This window comes from Natrix helvetica, assembly GCF_964273705.1.
Source record: "Natrix helvetica genome assembly, chromosome: 2".
Lineage (NCBI taxonomy): Eukaryota > Metazoa > Chordata > Lepidosauria > Squamata > Natricidae > Natrix > Natrix helvetica.
Genome location: NC_138552.1, coordinates 190,426,646 through 190,439,795, shown reverse-complemented (window position 1 = coordinate 190,439,795; position 13,150 = coordinate 190,426,646). Strand labels below are relative to the sequence as shown.

At 43.9% G+C, this 13,150-nt stretch overlaps 1 pseudogene across 1 annotated transcript in view; it reads left to right on the top strand.

Annotated features, from left to right (window-relative positions):
- Positions 1-11,293, top strand: part of LOC309388056 (amine sulfotransferase-like) — a 43,206-nt pseudogene extending 31,913 nt beyond the window's left edge. The window contains exons 4-8 of the transcript XR_014176851.1: positions 1,285-1,493; positions 2,829-2,955; positions 4,423-4,517; positions 5,301-5,481; positions 10,355-11,293. The product of XR_014176851.1 is annotated as an amine sulfotransferase-like (transcript). The remainder of the gene's footprint in view (positions 1-1,284; positions 1,494-2,828; positions 2,956-4,422; positions 4,518-5,300; positions 5,482-10,354) is intronic.
- The last annotated feature ends 1,857 nt before the right edge of the window (positions 11,294-13,150 follow it).

Genomic DNA, 13,150 nt, shown 5'->3' with positions numbered 1-13,150 from the left:
ACTGGAACCTTTGGGTACCTCATGGTTACTTCCCTCCATATGGATATAGTTCCATTGAGGACTACATGTTGAGTACTGTTGGTCAGCCAGTTACAAACCCACCTAGTGGTAGTGCTATCTATACCACATTTAATTAGCTTGCCAAGAAGTAGGTTATGATCGAGTTTATCAAATGCTTTACTGAAATCTAAGTATACTATGTTCACAGCATTTTGCTCATCTACTAATTTGGTCATTTTGTTGAAGAATGAAATAAGATTTATTTGGCATGATCTGTTTTCAATGAATCCATGTTGGCTTCTGGTCATAACACTGTTTGCTTCTAGGTCCATGAGGGCGAACCTATGGAAGGCAAAAAACAACCCAATGCACAAACCGGAAGTTCAGGAACGGACTTCTGGTTTGCCCTTTGGGCCATTTTTCTCCCTCCAGAGGCTTCGGGGAAGCCTCCTGAAGTCTCCAGAGGGTGAAAAACAGCCCCACAGGCAAACCAAAAGTCGGTTCATGGATTTCCGGGTTGCCCACAGTGCCTTTGTTTGCTCTACGGTAAAATTTCTGGGTTTCAAAATTTCTAGGGCTGTTTTTTGCCCTCCAGTGGCTTCCTGAAGCCTTTGGAGGGCCTCCAGGGGGATGGGGGGCTATTTTTGCCCTCCCCAGGCTCCTAAAAAGCCTCTGGAGCCTGGGCACGGCGAAAAACCAGTCCATTTCACACCAAAACTGTGTGTGGGGGGAATGGCGGGGGTCGTGCGCACATGCACATGGGGGTTGCACATAGAATATGGGTGTGAGCACACCTGCACATGACCCCCGCTGCATCCCCCCGCTTTTGGCACACGATGGGAAACAGGTTAGCCATCACGGTTCTAGTGATGTTCACAGATTTGCTGCTTGATTATCTTTTCCAAGATCTTCCCAAGTATTGATGTCAGGCTGATTGGTCTGTAATTTCCTGAATCTGCTCTCCCCCCCCCCCTTTTTGGAAGATAGGGACCACACCAACTCTTTTCCAGTCCTCAGGTATTTCACCGGTGATCCAAGAACTTTGAAATATATGTTTCAAGGGTTCTGAAATTATGTCTGCCAGTTCCTTCAGTAGTGTTTTTCTTTTTGTGTGTGAAGATAGATGTGTGAAGTATGAATTAAGCAGTTCTGCTGTCTCTCTGCTCTCCTTTTCTTCTTTGCCATCTTCTCTGATTAGTAGACCGATTGCTTGACTTTTTTTCTTGTTATTCTCCAAATAATAATGGCCCTGGATGAATTAATTTAATTATTTCTTATTTACAGGCACAGTGTGGGCTCAGAACATTGTGAGCTTGATTCTTTATGAAGGTCATCGAGATGGAACTGAAAATATTACCCTGATTGACAGGGCACCATGGCTAGAGTATAATATTAATCATGTAGATTTATCTAGTCGCCCATCACCTCGTGTCATTTGTTCCCATCTGCCCTACTATTTGGCACCCAAAGGATTACGAAATAAAAAAGCAAAAGTAGGACATATTTTGGTAACTTGTGGGCTGGAGTGGGGAGCTTTCTGTCTTCTTTTTTTAAAGCTCTACATCTGATTGTATTATTGACAAATAAATGCAAATGAACAGATGTTACATTGTTCCAATGTGTTTGGTGATTTGCAGGCTGGGAAAAAATAACTCAAATAAAATGGGGAACCCAGAATCTCATGCTTGGCCAAAATAGAACCCAACTGAAGATCCATACAGAGATATTTAATCCTTCAGGTTACTTTTTCCAAAACGACATTTCCAGATGGATTGGAACTTTTTGTGCTGCATAATCAGTTTCTATCTTAACATATATGGAGGATGCCAAGTTGAGGAATGCTACCTTTAACCATAAAATCCTTTTTACAATTGCTACTCTAAGTCACTCATGCCCTTCTTGATGGAGGACTGTAATAGCTTTAATGTGGAGCTGTTTTATTACCACAGCCCTTGAAGTATTCAGAAACTTAAGTGGGTACAAATGTAGCAAGGTAGGCATTTGTGTGTTATCCAAGAACTGCATACATTGCACTTCTGCTGTTGAAACTACATTGGCTATCTGATTCTGGATCAGATTCATGTTTCCTAGTTATGACCTTTAAAACCCTTCAGGAATTGGGAACAGGTCATTTGAAGGACCTCTGTCCTCAGTTACATCTACCCATTACATCAAGTCCAGTAGGAAAGGTGTGTTGGAGAACCTGCCAGCTAGGGAGGTCTAGGAATGACCAAGACAGACCTTTTTTGTCATAGCTCCTGTCCTATTCCCTCTAAAGTGAGGCTGGTTCCAACCTTGCTGGCCTTCTGGAAGGTCCTCCAAATGGTTTTGCTAATAGCTTCGAGGTTCTATGATAAAGTGTAGCTTCTAAGGTGATTGTATGAGAATTAATTGATGTACATACTCTGTATGCTTTGCTGCCATTCTGGGTTTGTTTGTTTTTTGTCTTCTTTTTAATTTAAATTTAAATTGAGGTTCTTAATGGTTCTTATTTCATTTATTTATTTAATACATGAATTAATAAATAGTTACCCAAAATCACCGTGTAAGATGTGCAGTTACACAGATGTGATAAATAGATTGTGTGAGAGAGAGAGAGGTGGGGGGAGGGAGGGGGAGAGAGAGAGAGATTGCAGATATATATATTTTCCCATGTGAAGTTAACATATTATGAAATAAATTGCAAATGAATTTCTGCTCTCCAGAAAGTCCCCTAAGGTCCACCAAGCGTCAATATTTTTTGACCAATCCGACTTTTTTCTTGCTGTATTCACTCTAATTGGAGTCTCTGAGATCATTTTTGACTAGATACTTTCTTCTTCCTACAGATTGTTTATGTGTTCAGAAATCCGAAGGATGTCTTGATTTCTGGCTATCATTTTCAACAAATTCTAAACATGCTGGAAACATCAAAAAAGTTTGATGTTTACTTGGAGAACTTTTTGGCTGGCAAAGGTAATAAATTAATTACAATCAGGTTAGTTTTTGTTTTGAACAAGAGATATGAATTCAATCCACTTTCTCCTCCATAAAATAAAATAAGAATAGTTATTTTCAATCCTCATTCAATAATTTGCATAAATTGTATTTAAACAGTTTATAATGGGATGGATGAGTGGAGAAGAATGCAGGATTCCTAGAATAATAATGAGTATCAAATCACAGTTATAGCTCAGGTATTTATTACTTTTATGATGTTTCCTCCATTCAGTTTGGACTTTAATATCTTGTGAATTCTTTGAATATACTTGGCTGAAGTTGATTCCTTGACTTTATTATGCATTAAGTCAGAGGATTCTAAAATCCCCAAGTACTTGTAGCCTTCTTCTGGTTTTACTGCCTTTATCAATTCTTCATTCTCAACTTTTATTCCATCATCTTCTATGACCTTGCCTGCTTTGATTGCCATTGATGCACATTTGTCAATTCTAAACTGCATGCTGCCATCATCATCATCATCATCTTCATCATCATCATCATCATCATTATCATTATCATCATCATTATCATCATCATTATCACTGTTATATTAGTCAGGAGACTGCAATGCTATTGCAGAATGGTAGTTTGGCTGCCAATTTACCACCTCTGTTGTGGGACATGCTCGCACACTTCCCAAAGTGAACCACAGGAGGGCAAGCTGGCTTTACACCTGAAAGAAAGATGAGTGGATATTCTTGCAGCCTCATCCAAGGGTCCTATTTATGTAGGTATCATAGAACATGCTGTCAAAGTGCCATGGGGGCAGAAGCTGAGGCAAGTGATGGGGGCTCACCCCACCATGCAATGATGGAACAGAGACTGTCAGGAAGCCACTAAATCACCACACCTTATTAATCAGGGTGTGATTATGTTAGGAATAATGGACAGAATCTAAAATTAATACAAATCAATGTTCATTTGAAAAGGTAGAGAGTTGTCCATATTTTTTAAAATATAAGAAAACAAAAAGAAAGAAACACACTCTATCATGAAATCTCATGAGGAGCATTTAAGGGTTAAAGGCATTAAAGGTCAGAAGAAAGATAACGGGAGGAAGTCTGATATTTGCAAATGTATAAAAAATTAATTCAGAGTGCCCAAAGATCCAAGAACAGCAAAAGAATCAAAACAATATAGCAGCACCTTGACAAAACTCTCCCTTTAGCAAGTGAGAGTATGCAACCACATTAGTTATGGCTCCCATTCCTTCTCTCTCCTCTCCGCATTTAGTGTTATTAGGTGTTTAGTGTTATTATCAATTGAGCTTTCATCTGTAGGTCCATCCGGTCATAAAGATAAATGGAAGAAATGAAAGCATTCAGAATGTATCTCTGAGATGGATTGTTAGTTGAAACATTGCAGTGCCCAGCTAAACAATTAAACCAAGTGACTTTGAAGATTGCACTCATAATTATGCCAAATTCATTTCTCTCCTATCAGTGTTCTGTAGTTTATGGCTAGACCATATAGAAGGCTGGTACAATCATAAGGATGATTTCAATATTCTCTTCCTTTCTTATGAAGAAATGAAAAAGGTAAGATGTGCCCATTTTGTGTGGTGCGACATGAACAAAAATTAAGCACAGAAAGGTTTAGAAATGATGGGATGTATAGAATAACTTATTCCAAGAAGGAGTAGTAGAGTTGACCACCAGAACCACCCTTGGTTATTTCTGTGAACTCCCCTATGACCGATGAGATCTCTGAAGAAACATAAGAGCCCTCTCTTCAACAGGAAGGAGAAGGATCCATGAAACTAGAATGTGATCATCTTGGTATCAAAAAGATTAATCTTAAGGCATTTTTGGGAGCACTTGCTGAGATGATCAGGATATGAATTTAATCAATAAAATAAAATGCATAATGTTCTCCTCTTTTGGCTCAAAGAAGATTGACTCAACTCAAGTACATTTTCAAGAGAGACCAAAACATTCATTTAGTTTGGTTGGAGAACCAGCCAGCTTCTGTTGCAGCCAAGATTGCTTAGAATGTAAGAGTCTGAATCATAAAAATATCGAGAACCAAAAATGTTTCTCAACAATTTGTCTCCTGGAAACCTTTAGCAGCAATTCTAAGGATGGATTTCTGTGTTTAATGAATATTGTACATTTTTTGAAAAAAATACAAATGATTTAATATTAGAATAACTGTTTCAGTAAGAAAAGAATTAAAGGCAGGGGAAGTGAGAGACAGCATTGACATGCGAGATATGTATAAGATAGTGATAATCTTTAGAATTCCCCAAATATATCAGCCACATTTTCCATCTGTTCTCCATTGTTATGGATGAACTAATATAAAGCTGTATCAAATTGCAGGATCTGAGAAGTTCTGTACTGAAAATATGCAATTTCCTAGAAAGAGAACTAACTGAAAAGGAGGTGGATGTTGTGGTGGATAAAGCTACATTTGATGGCATGAAAGCAGATTCTAGAACAAACTATGCAGTCGGGAATCCTACCTTTGCAGATTCTAGAAAAGGGGTCTTTCTTCGTAAAGGTAAATCCATAGAAATTTATACTCTAGGGGTATGCTTATGAATTTGCCAGGATTGCAATTTATACTCTAGGGCAGTGGTCGGCAAGCCGCGGCTCGCGAGCCAAATGTGGCTCTTTACACATTTTAATGCGGCTCTTCTGTGTGCCGGGCGCCCGCACCCCTCCCTCCTCTCGGGCTTCGGAGGGAAGCTTCTTCAAAAGCCCGGGCGAGTGACAAGTCTCCCAGGCTGTAATTTGCCGAGCTGTACGCGCGTGCTTGTTTTCCATGGCGTGGAGCAGCGGCGACATTCTGGGCGGCGAGCGATGATTCCGGGGGCCATCAGTGGGGGGGCAGGGTCCCCCCTCGCGTTCCTCATCTTCCCGGATGGCCCCTGGAATCATCGCTTGCTGCGCAGAATCTCGCCGCTGCTCCACGGCGTGGAAAACAGGCGCGTGCGCACAGCTTGGAAAATTACAGCCTGGGAGACTTGTTGTCAATCGCCCGGGCTTTTGCAAAAGCTTCCCTCCGAAGCGTTCCGAGGGAGGGCTGTAAACTTCCCTCCGAAGTCTTGGGAAGTTCTGAGGAGCCCCCCAAGGCAAAACGCCGCTGCCAGGTAGCTAAAAGTACGTCTCTGATTCGTCTCTGTCAGTCTCTCTCTGATTCCCTCTCTCACTCCCTCTCTTTGTCTGTCTGTCTCATTCACACACACACACACTGTGGTCACCTTGTTGAGTGTTCCAATCACATTTGAAACACACTCAGCAAGGTGACCACAGTGTGTGTGTGTGTGTGTGTGTGTGAATGAGACAGACAGACAGAGAGGAACAGAGAGAGGGAGTGAGGGAGGGAATCAGAGAGAGACTGACAGACACACACACACACACACAGAGACAGAGAGGGGGAGGGAGGGAGAGAAAGATAGACAGACAGAGAGAGAGACACACACAGAGTGAGTGATTAAGTGAATGAGTGAGAGACAGACACACCCACATACACAGAGTGACAGAGAGAGAGGAAGGGAGGGGAGAGAGACAGAGGGAGAGACAGACACACACACACACACACACAGAGTGAGAGACAGACAGACACACACACACACAGAGTGACAGAGATGGGGGAAGGAGGAGAGAGAGAGAGAGATACAGAGAGAGAGACAGACAGATAGACACCCAGAGAAAATGACAGAGGGAGACAGAGAGGGAGGGAGGGAGAGAGATTCAAAGAGCCAGAGAGAGAGAGAGAGAAAGAAAAAGAAAAAAAGAAAGAAAGTGGGAGAGAGAGATGAAATTAAAATCAACAACATACAAACCTGACTTACTCAAACTATCCAAGGAAATGCAAGGCCAATGTTCACATTAGTGGTTGTGACTTTGTCAGTCATTGTCAGGATGTAATTTTCTCTACATTGTAAGGCAAATTTTACGGAATTTAACATTATCGATAAATAATATCGTTCTAAAGTTTTTGTTTTATTAGTTGTGTTATTTGTATCCTCCCGACCTATGTGGATACTTGCGTGCAGAATATTCTCAATAAAAACTTATTGAAACTAAAAACAGTGTACCATCCTATGTATTTTCGGTTTTAAAAATGCGGCTCTCCAAATAAATTTCAATCGTGGTTTTGGCGAGATTTGGCTCAGTTGAAAAAAAAGGTTGCCCACCACTGCTCTAGGGGTATGCTTATGAATATGCCAGGATTGCCACCTTCATCTGAAAGGATTTTTTTGTAGAGTGGTATCAGGGATGGGCTTCAAAATTTTTAGCAAGGTTGCTGAGTGGGCGTGGGCATGGTGGGCATGGCGGGCATGGCCTAGTCGGCCTCCTGCACCGCAGTGTGTGTGTGTGTGTGTGTGTGTGTGTGTGTCCTCCCCAGGCTCTGGAGGCTTTCTTCGAGCCTCCAGGAGGGCGAAAATGACCTCCTCGGGCTCAGGAGGCCTTCTGGAGGCTGGAAACGGGCCCATTTCTGGCCTTCTTGAACTTTTGATAGGCCTATGATGGTGTACTTTGTTTTATCCTGACAGGTTTTTTTTTTTTTTTTTTGCCATGGATATAACCTGACAGTTACAATGTCTGGTCTGCTGCTTGCACAGTCTAATGATCCTTTAGGAATGAGATTGTTCGAATACTGGTCACTTCAGCCTGTTGGAGAGACATCTTCTTTGCTCTCTACCCTGGGAATTGTCCTCCATCAACAACCCATCTATCATTTTAACTAAGCATGGGACCGGTTCCAACAGGGTGAACTCCAGATCATTTAGAACTTCACTGGCAGACTATTGGTTCCATGACTTCCCAGAACAAGATGCTTATACCAGAGAAATCACTTGACTCCTTATAGTTAGAAATCTTTACTCTTCTATCAAGCCTTCACTCTGTAGTCCAGCTCTAGTTAAAATAGTAAGGAACCAGCTTCCTGCCCAAAAATTAGAAATACAGATTTGTATATATTGTGTGATGGACAGGGAGGTAGACATTCCTCTGATAACATAGGGATATGCAATGTTCCCGACTTTGCAAACTATTACCCTCTATCTAAGACTCAATGAAACCGATAACAGGCATGTTCCCTCTTGTCACAGGGGACGCGGGGGACACCCTTGCAGGGTAGAGCAGAGGAGTTTGGGGAATATCTGCAGGACAAAGTCGCTCAGATCCGGAGCGGATGGGCCCCCTCCAGTGGACCGGACGAGCCGTCAACAGTGAGTCTTGTGAGACCATTCTGGGAGGAGTTTGACTCTGTTGCCCCCGAGGATTTGGACAGGTTGCGTGGACGGCTGCGACCCACCACATGTTCAATGGACCCATGTCCCTCCTGGCTGGTACTGGCATCCTGGGAGGTGACACGAGGCTGGCTTCTGGGCCTGGTGAACGCCTCATTGGGTGAGGAATCCTTACCAACTGCCTTGAAAGAGGCGGTGGTGAGGCCCTTATCAAGAGGCCTTCACTGGACCCAATGGAGCTGGCTAATTATCGTCCAGTCTCCAACCTTCCCTTTTTAGCGAAGGTTGTTGAGAATGTGGTGGCACAGCAATTTCCATGACACCTGGACGAATCCAAATATCTAGACCCACGCCAGTCCGGCTTCCGACCCGGGCACAGCACAGAGACAGCCTTGGTCGCGCTGGTTGATGATCTCTGGAGGGCCAGAGATAGAGGCTGTTCCTCTATCCTGGTCCTATTAGACCTCTCGGCGGCTTTTGATACCATCGACCATGGTATCCTATTGCGCAGGCTGGAGGGGATGGGAGTCGGAGGCACCGTTTTACGGTGGTTCGGCTCCTACCTCTCCGACCGGTCGCAATGTGTGTTGACAGAGGTGCAGAGGTCGACCCTGAGGCCACTCACCTGCGGGGTGCCGCAGGGGTCAGTCCTCTCGCCCCTCCTGTTCAATGCATATGTGAAGCCACTGGGGGAGATCATCCGTGGTTTAGGGGTTGAATACCATCTGTACGCTTATGATACTCAGCTGTACGTTTCAACCCCAAACCACCCCAGCGAGGCTGTCGAAGTGATGTCCCGGTGTTTGGAAGCCGTCGGGGTCTGCATGGGGGACAACAGACTCAAACTCAACCCCTCCAAGACTGAGTGGCTGTGGCTACTGGCACCTCGGTTCAGCCAGCTGACTCCAACGCTGGCCATAGGGGGCGAACAATTGCCCCCTGTGGAACAGGCGCGCAATTTGGGCATCCTCCTAGATGCCCGGCTGTCAATGGACGACCATGTGGCAGCCGTGGCAAGGGGGGCGTTCCACCAGATTCACCTGGTGCGCCAATTGCGCCCCCTTCTGGACCGGGATGCCCTACGCACGGTCACTCATGCACTGGTGACGTCTCGCCTGGACTACTGTAATGCTCTCTACATGGGGCTTCCCTTGGGACGTGCCCGAAGACTGCAGCTAGTCCAGAACGCAGCCGCGCGGGCAGTCATGGGGAGTACCAGCTACTCCCACGTAACACCGCTCCTGCGCGAGCTGCACTGGCTGCCTGTGGTTTTTTGGGTGCGTTTCAAGGTTCTGACCACCATCTTTAAAGCGCTCCATGGCACAGGGCCTAGCTACCTGCGGGATCGCATCCTCCCACACACATCCCTGTGGCCAATTTTCTCTCACAGGGAGGGGCTTCTCCTGGTGCCGTCCACTAGGCAATGCCAATGGGCGACACCAAGGAATAGGGCCTTCTCTGTGATGGGCCCAACCCTCTGGAATGACCTCCCCCCCGACATCAGAACCACCACCAACTTCCACTCCTTCCGACAGAAATTGAAGACACACCTGTTCCCACTGGCTGGCCTGGCATAATTATAACGTCTACCTCCTGGCATACATATTTCTTACTGGTTTCTTAGGGGGATTGTTCTTTTAAATTTAATTTTATAGGATATCTGTTGGGGTTTTAAATTTTTACATTTTAAATTATTTACTTAGCAGTACAGTTCTGTATATCTTTTTATCCTCCTCTTATTTATTTATCTATCTACTTAATAATTTTAATTGTCTAAATTTTATAGTTATTCATGATGTATTTCTGATATGGACTGTACACTGCCCCGAGTCCCTTTCGGGAGAGGGGGCGGTCTATAAGCGCTAAGAAAATAAAATAAATAAATAAATAAATAAATGGTAACTGGAGGCTAGAAACCACATCTGGAAGACTTTCGACCTTCATCTCTATAGTCCCCTCCAGAAGCTCTAAAGATATAGATATATACAATGTGTGTATGTATGTGTGTGATTGTACATACACATACACACAAACATACATACATTCCAATACACACACACACATTCATTTTGGTGATAGGATGACACAAATAGCCTCTAGTTTAATTGAATACAAAAATTATGTTTTGCAAACCATTAAACTGTTGACATTTTTTAAACCACTGCTTTACAGGCATTGTTGGGGACTGGAAGAACCACATGACTGTTGCCCAGAGTGAAAGGTTTGACCGTGTCTTTAAGGAGAGGGTGGAAAGGCTGCCCTTCAAGTTCTGCTGGGATATTCAGGAGGATCCATGAGCCTATTTCCAGGTCACTGGAGGAAAATAATTTCTGATACAAACCTTCAAATAGCTTGAATCAGAGATGACCTTCCAAGAATGGTCTTTATGTAACTTTGTAATGTTTAATTCTCAACTTTGCAGAGATCATAGAACAAAGCAACATTAAATTATATGCTATTATTACATGTAAAAGATACTGCAAGAAACAGTTAATAGTAAATCTCTCTGAAATTCTTACTATCATTTGTATTTTGATTCCACAAATGAGGCCAGATGCACTAAAGTTTTGACATTGTCCAGCTAGTTCCTACTGTACCCTTTAAAAAAAAAACAATTTGCCATTTCCTAGCATCAGATTTCCTCATATGGGTAAGGCCCTTTCTCTATTGCCTTCAGTTAGCAGTGGAACTATTAACTACTACTGGTATAAAAATTGCTGTCCTTATTGCTGATATCTTTCTGAATCTATTACCTCCCATTTGGCTTGTCCCATAAGTGATGTCCTTATTTCTTTTTTCTTTTTAACACTTAAAACACTCTTTTATTAAGAAAGAAAAGGAAACGGGACACCTGCAGGCTCCCCTCCCCATTTCTTCCTCTCAGGAAAAATAGGAGAATATTCTCTGCATAAAAATAGCAAAGGGGAGTGGAAGGAGGAAGGAGGAGAGACACTGCAGAGGCCACCCCCAAAAAAGGGGTATGAACGGAGGTGAAAAACTGAAGGTGCTGCTCTGTGTATGTGGGGGGGGGGTGGAGACCAAGGTGACTCGGCACTTATCGGCCCCTCTCAGCAGGGACCTGGATCTGACTTTGCAACCCATTCAACGGCAAAAGTGGAACAGATCCACCCTAAATTAAGAATTTTACTCGAAGCCCTCAAAAACCTGCACAGGATGGGGGTGGGGGTGGAGGAGGAATGGAGGCTGCTTGTGCTGCGCCATCCCAACTGGGCCCTTCTGGGCTAGGGGCTCATAGGGGCTTCTCGAGGGCAGAGGGGTCTTTGTGGAACAATGGGTGGTGGTGGTGGAAGGGGAGAGGGTCTGGCAGGCCAGGCCGACCTCTTGCTCTGCTCTGTGGGGTTAGCCGAGCTGTGGATGTTGAGGATCAGCCTCTGGCAGTAATCATTGAAGTTGATGGGCTTCACCTCTGTGGCCGTGGCCTTCAGGCGGGGATCATCATTAAATGTCTCCTTATTTCCTTATATAAAATTTCTCCTTATTTCTAAGTTTCACCTCTCTTTAGCAAACTTTCCACCCATTACTTCTTGTCCTATTCTCTGGAGATAAGTCAGTCCCCTCTTCTCTGTAACAGCCTCTCAAGTATTGAAAAACATGTATCATATCCCTCCTAATCTTTCTCTTTGACAGGCTAGATGTGCCTAGCTCCATAAACTGTTTCCCTTTATCCTGTCTGCACATGATAGAATCTCAGCATCTCTTTTGTAGTGTGGTGACCAATACTGTATGCACTATTCCAAATGCGGCCTGCCAAGTACAATATAAAGCAGTTTTTATCACTTCTCGTGATCTTGATGCTGTCCCTTCTTTCAACTTATACCAACTTATCCCGAACCTTTTCGGGACCGAGTACGGAAAAGGGAGGGTGTGCGTGTGCCCACTTGTCTGGGCCGTGACCCAGAAGTGGAGCTGCACAGGGGGCATACATGCACAGGAAAATGAACTTCCAGTTTCTGGCTTGCACGTTGCCCAGCTAGTCTTGTGGTTACTGGCATGGATGTGTGCGTGACAATCAGCTGGCCAGCGTGCATGCTCACACGGAAAATGGAAGACCAGCTCTTCCAGTTTCTGGCACTGCCACACACCTGAAGGCCAGCTGATCATCACGTGCGCATGCATGCCAGAAACAAAAAAGAGGAACAGGCAACGCCATGCGTGCCAGGCAACATGCATCCGCATGCCACTTCAGGCACATGTGTCATAGGTTCACCATGATTATTCTTATACTATAACTTGGCCAATCATGTCAGATCCATTCACTGTCAGGGTTCCAAATGACATCTAAAATTAAATCAGAGTCCAAGGCAAAGTATTGCTCAAAGTTCCAATTTATTAAAAGAGTCATGTTGGCACATGTGGAGAAACGTGAATCTGAGCTTCCTGGTTTTTCCCCACCCAGTTGAAAGTTCATGATCTTGCCCCCACACCCACAAGTCCATCACATGGTTCAATCTTCCACTGACATGCTGGCAGTTTCACCCATCCAGTTCCGGTCAGGTGCAGAGATGCAGAGACAAAGGATGACCTTGGATTCTAGAAAGGAATTTTATTTTGGCTACATAGCATTTTACTCCATACCATACCCTCTCCCATTTTCCCACAATAGAAACAGCATAGTAGAATAATAGAAAGTGTGGCAGGCCAAAGATCCAAAAAGGAATATGGCTGCAGGCCTGACAGGCGGCCTCTCCTCAGAAGAGAAATGGTTCCTGAAAGAGATTAATGTAGGGGCCAGAATTAAGCACCTCCCCCCCCTCAAGGGGACACTTTGGCTTATCGAGAAACTTATCATGGAATTGTTTTACTAACTTATCCGCTTTTAGGTTCCATATTTTCACCCAAGTAGCTTCAGAGAAAGGGTACCCCTTCCAATGCACTAAATACTGTAAGCGACCCCTATACAGCCTGGAGTCTAACATTTTTTTCACCTCATAATGTGTTTTCCCTTCT